The sequence below is a fragment of the Oratosquilla oratoria genome, chromosome 17 (assembly GCF_046742065.1).
Source record: "Oratosquilla oratoria isolate Oo_2021 chromosome 17, ASM4674206v1, whole genome shotgun sequence".
NCBI classification, from domain to species: Eukaryota; Metazoa; Arthropoda; class Malacostraca; order Stomatopoda; family Squillidae; genus Oratosquilla; species Oratosquilla oratoria.
This window is the reverse complement of record NC_134793.1, coordinates 2527844-2534188: the sequence shown is the minus strand read 5'-3', so window position 1 is coordinate 2534188 and position 6345 is coordinate 2527844. Positions and strand designations below refer to the sequence as shown.

General features: G+C 38.6%; 1 pseudogene; it reads right to left on the bottom strand.

Moving 5' to 3' along the window:
- Positions 1-447: 447 nt before the first annotated feature.
- LOC143034702 (zinc finger BED domain-containing protein 5-like) lies at positions 448-2796 on the bottom strand (annotated as a pseudogene).
- Between the last annotated feature and the right edge of the window lie 3549 nt (positions 2797-6345).

The window sequence follows — 6345 nt, the reverse complement described above, 5'->3', positions numbered from 1 at the left end:
GTAATAACCAGCGCTTCTATCTTAGGGGGTAATATAGCACTGCAGAGGTGTAATCATAGCAGTGGTAAAACAGATATTCAGGAGGGTAGCAGACCGAAATAATAGGAGTTAACATTGGTCAACTATCTCTTCATATAGAGGTGAGTTTATATAAAAAAAATAAATAAATACTAAGTGACTCTGAGCGGTAGGTATGTCACTAAAGTCCTTAAGATATAGACTACGTAAAACGTGAAGTCAGTAACCCATACAGGCGTTGTTGTTTAGCTCAGTGGTTCTTAACCTTTTCATTACCACGCCCCCCCTACGAACTACTATTTTTTTCACGCCCCCTCGCATATATAGGTAAATATTATTCTCTAACTTAAAAATAAAATAGAAACGGCAATGTCTTTTTAGTCCATTTATTAAGTATAAATTACAATAATTTGACATTTGACACTTTCGAATAGGTACATGATTAATGAGATATTTGGCACTGCTTCTTAGCTACCAGATCTAGAATACGCGGTCGAATGCTCGAGAGTGCACAACGCAAGTCGCCTTCAACGTTGAGGCGGTTTCTGTACTTAGTCTTGATAGAAACGAGCGTGGAAAATGCCGTTTCACACATATATGTGGATCCAAACATTGTTAGAATCCGAAGAGCCTGGTGTGAGGTCAAAGGGTAAACATGAAGGTATTTGACCCAGAAAGTCTCCAAATCCATATCTTTGAAGTCTTCTTTAGCTGTGGAGTCGAACTTCAAACTCTAGGAACTCTTCTTGGACTTCTTCAGCTACATCAGCTACTTCACATTGAAATGGATTCCTGATGAATTTCCATGCTTCACGCTTGTCGTCTATATCTGGGAAGTATCTGACGAATTCCGATTTCAAGTCACTTAGATGAGTGATTATTTGCTCTTTTAACTCAGAGTCGAGGTTACTGTCAGCGAGAGCCGTATCTAAGTTTCTAAAACTGGCTACATTTCCCTGTAGAACTCGACATTTCCAAAGATCGAGTTTGGCCATGAAGGTACGAATGGTGTCATGGTGCACGAGGATATTGATGTTTTTTCCTTGTAGTTTGAGGTTCACAGCATTCAATGCCTCAAAAATATCCACCAGGTAGGCTAAGGTTGCATGAAAGGCTTCAGACTGAAATTTGTCATAAAGGTCTACTTTCTGCTGTGAATCTAGAAATGTTTCTACTTCTCGTAACTCATAAAGCCTTCCAAGAATATTTCCTTTTGACAACCATCGCACGTTCGTGTGAAAAAGCAAGGCTTCATGTTCGGATTCCATATCCTTACACAGCAGCTTAAAAAGACGACTGTTCAAGGCTCCAGCTTTGACAAAATTGACAATCTTGATAGCCACATTCAAGACGTCCATCATTTCAACAGGCAAAGTTCTGGATGCTAAGGCTTCCCGATGAAGTATGCAGTGTGTAATCATTACGGAAGGATTTCTTTCTTTCACCTTTGTGACAAACCCAGACCGTAAACCACGCATGGCTGGTGCTCCATCAGTACACACTCCTACCAGCGACTCCCAAGAAAGCTGATTTTCCTGGAAAAAATCTGATATAACAGCAAAAATAGCTTCTGCTGTTGTGAAACTTTCCATCGGGTGACATAACATAATTTCCTCTTTTATATTATTGCCTGATACAAAATGAGCATACATCAGAAGCTGAGAACACTGAGCGACATCAGTCGTTTCATCACACTGGATGACAAAAACAGGGGAGGCTCTTACCTGGTCGAGAGTCTGAACTTTGATATCTTGAAATAATTCATCTATCCTTTTCTTGACTGTATCATTTGACAGAGAAATCTGGGAAAGCTTATTTACACTATCTTTCCCCAAAACGAGTTCTGCTGCACATAATATACTTGGTTTTATGAGAGACTCTCCAATGTTATGACTCTTCTTGCTCTTTGCAATCAACATAGCGATCTCATAGGAAGCCTCAACAACCTTTGAAGATTGTTGCCGAAATGACCCACTGTCGTCCAGTTTAGCTCGCTTCAAGGTGTCTTTTTTAGTTTCAAAGAATGCCTTCGGCTTGTTAACTAAAGCAGGATGTGATGTCCTCAAGTGGCGTTCCAGGCGTGAAGGCCGCATTCCATCATTGCTCAGAGTCTTGTAACATATCACACACTGTGGAACCTCGGTGTCACCCCTTTGGAGAGACACAAATCCAAATCGAATGTAATCTTCAATGTACTTCCGTTTCTTAGCACTCATTGCAAAATACTTGATGTTTTGTATCTATGTAAATATGTAGAACAAATGAGGCCAACACAACAATAAGCAATAATCACACAACGACTGGTGAAATGCAATTGTCTCAGTCACACCGTCCCACACATTGATAGCATCGCGCGAGAATTTACTAGCCAATCAGCTTCCGTCTTATCATGACGTCATCGTACGATTCAACCGACGAAGACAACCTCGGAAGAAACGCTCTGCCTAAACGGGTCTCACTCTAACGGGTCATTAGTAAGAAGAATTCTGTAATAATTCATATGTTTATGCTTATAGTACTGGCCCATGCTGTTGTAAAAGTAATCACTAACTGGAAAAACTTATACTTTTCACCCAAAAGCTCGCGCCCCCCACCCCCTGGAAATGATCCACGCCCCCTTAGGGGGGCGCGCCCCCTTGGTTAAAAATCACTGGTTTAGCTTATATTGCCATATTATGGCCTCATGTTATGGCTAATTACTAGCGGCAAGAATATCGATGAAGATGACGGGTAGGGTGATTCAAGAGATACTTTGAACTTCCAGATGAGAGTCGTCATGGTTTTTCAACTGTAGGAGATGGTCGAAATTTGTTCTATTCGTTTGTGCTAGAGTATTAATCGGTGACCTTATTCCCCTTCAGATTATCTTCAACTTCATTTAAGGTACAGAAGGCTTTAGATTTTTTGTTATCTATCTATCTCTATCTTTATCCATATCTGTTTGTCTATCCTCGTATCTTTCTATCTACATCTGCCGCTTTACCTATATATATGTGTATATATATATATATATATATATATGTATATATATGTATATATATATATGTAATATGTATATACATATATGTATATATATATATGTAATATGTATATACATATATATATATATATACACACACACATATATATATATTTGTGGGTGTGTGTGTGTGTGCCAACGACCTCTTCTTTATAAGTATGGTGGCCTTTAGATTTTTCTTATTTGATACAAATGTCTACCTAGCTTTTTGTATTGATTGTGTATGTTATACATGTTGAAGAATATGTCGCGAGATTGTCCATAAGGATAGAAGGGCTGGTAAACTACAGTCCATAGTAACTTGAGGAATCGCACTGCTTGTATACCATATTTATGGACCCAGACAGGAAGAAGGGACGTTACATTTCCCAGTTGTGATTTTCCATCTCTTGATTACATAAATTTTTGTGGCACCCAAAACGCTACTACCGAAAAAATAATAATGATAAAAATAAAATGAAATAAAAAAGTAAAACTCGAAATAATGTCTCTCTGAAGTCCAGCTCTCTTCGCCGGTTGATCTTAAAAAAAAAAAAGAAAGGTAAATTACCCGTATTTTGAGTTTAAAACTATACTGTCATGTTCAATAGATAGTTATGCAGGACTATGTATATATATATATATATATATATATATATATATATATATATATATATATATAGATATATATATATATATATTGCTAAGAAAAATCTTCCCGATACAAAATCCCAAGTCTACGACATGATTTAGAATATATCGAGGATACGATCAACAATGGGAGACAAAGGAAATGTTGACACAAGCTGTGTACAGCGTTTTATTTGTAGCGGTTTTGGAGTCGGTTGGGATAGCGACAAGAAGGAAAGAGTTTCAGCGAGTTCGTTCTTTATTGTTAATATTAGAACTGAGCTAACTTTACATTTGGCCAAAGTCTACATACGAAGGGGCTTCAAAAACTTTGTGAAAAAGGAGAGTATGAAAAAATAGTTTATGATGTTTATTCTTCAACACATGCTCCATTAGGTCAATACATTTCTGTAAACGTTGATACCAGACTTTAAGTTCGTATGAGTATAACTGAGGATCATGTGATCTGAACCATGTCAGAGTAGCTCTTTTTACATTTTCAACTGATGAAAAATTGGTACCTTTCAATGTGTTTTTTTAAGTTTTAAAGCAAAAAGAAGTCGAATGGGGCTAAATCGCGGCTGTAAAGGGGTGTCGGATGATTTCCCATCAAAATTCACGTAGCACAGCTCTTGTCTGCCGAGCACCGTGAGCGTTTGCATTGTCATGGTGGAAGAGGACGCGTTGATGCAGGTTTCCAAGGCGTTTTTTTCTTAGATTTTTTGGACAGTTTTCTCAAAATGCATTCATAATAAGCAGACGTAAATGTGTTATTGTTCTCGAGGAAGTCAACCAGCAAAATCTCCTCTGTATCGGAGAAGACCTTTCCTTTTGAACACTCAGATTTTGCTTAGATTGAATATTGTCCTCGTAATCGTACTGGTAGAGCCATGTTTCATTCCCTGTTAAAATTATCTGCAGAAAAGCTTCAGTTTTCATCACACTTAATAAAAAATTCCATTGAAAGATCTGCCCTTAATTGTTTATGACCCGAGCGCAACAACCTAGGGACCCATCGAGCGGAAAGCTTGCTTAGCCCCAAACTCTCTACCAGAATTGTGTGTGCAGAACCCATAGAGATGTTGAGTGTGTCTGTTACTGATTCAGTAGTTATTCGTTTATTTTTTCACTCATGTCACGGACAGTATCAATGTTTTTCTCACAAACTGACGTTAATGACCTGCTACTACGGGGGTCATATCAATTTCGTTTCTTACACTTTTGAACAGACTTATCCATTTGTAGGCTGTTTATTTCTTTGGAGTATTGTCACCATAAATTTTTCACAGAATGTCAATGATTTGCCTATTCTCCCAACCGAGTTTCACCGTGAATTTAATGTTTGTCCTTGACTCTATTTTGGTGGATTCCATGTTGCTTCAATGGTGTCTGAATTCCATCTGGCGGCGATTCGTTATTACCTGCATTTATGGGTTAATGTTTGAACTCGTTATAACACGTTGGTACAGGAATATCTAGGTGCATTGAAATCAAATTCCTTCCAAATAGTTTGTAGTTATGGACTTTTTCCACGAACTTTATGAAGCTCCCTCGTACATACCACGTGGGAAGCACCCGTGGTGCGTAATTAGGAATAATTGCATTGGATTGGGTTATGTTGGGTCACGTTGTTACAGGTAGGTGTGTCAACAGGTCGCAGCGGGTCCTTTCTGATGCCATGTGGTCAATTATACAACGTGGTTCGTACACCATCATGGTCGTGTTTTGATTTCACATTGAACTTTGACCTTGTCTTCTCTGTCTTGTTCTTGGATTCGTTCATAAGGCAGAAGCTTTCAGACTCGGCACGCACCAAAGGCTCCCAGACCCTCTAATGTATGTAAATTAAGAATGTTTTGAGAGACACACTTTGACCTTCACTGACTAAAAGTTCAGTAAGGTTAAAGCAAATTGCTTTGAAAATTTCTTTAAACTATTCATTGTATATGATTTTGGAATGCTCTTTATCCTCTTTATATTCTTCATCCTCTTTATATTCTTCATCCTATTCATCTCATCATCTCATTAATCCTCTTTTCCTCTTTATCTCCTCTATTCTCTTCACCTTCTTTACCTTCTTTATCTATTCTAAACCTTTTATCCGATTTATCTTTTGTATCCTCTTCATCCTCTTTCATCTTCTTTATTCTCTTTAATCTCTTTTTATTTTCCTTCTCTTCATCTTATTTACCATTTGAATCCTCATCATCTTCATCCTATTTACTGTCTGCATCTTGTTCACCGTCTCTATTCCCCACATCCTCTTCTTTGTTCTCATCCTCTGCCCCTTTTATCCCTCTTTCCCCTCCTCCTCTTCATTCTATGCCTCCTGTTCTTAATCCTCATCATTTTTCCTCATCCTTCTAGCTATCCTCTTCATAAATTTCCTTCTTTTCCTCCTATTTCTTTTCTTTATCACCTTTCTTCTCTTTTCCCTATTCCTCCTGTTTCTTTTCCTCCACTTAACTCTACTTCCTTTTTTCCTCTTCATTCTCGCCCTTCTTCTTCTCCTCCTTTTTCTCTTCCTCCTCCTCCTCCTCCTTCTCCTCCTCCTCCTTCTCCTCCTCCTCCTTCTCCTCCTCCTCCTCCTCCTCCTACTTCTCCTCCTCCTCCTTCTCCTCCTCCTCCTTCTCCTCCTCCTCCTTCTCCTCCTCCTCCTCTTCCTCCTCCTCCTCCCTTTTCTCTTTCCCGTCTTTTTC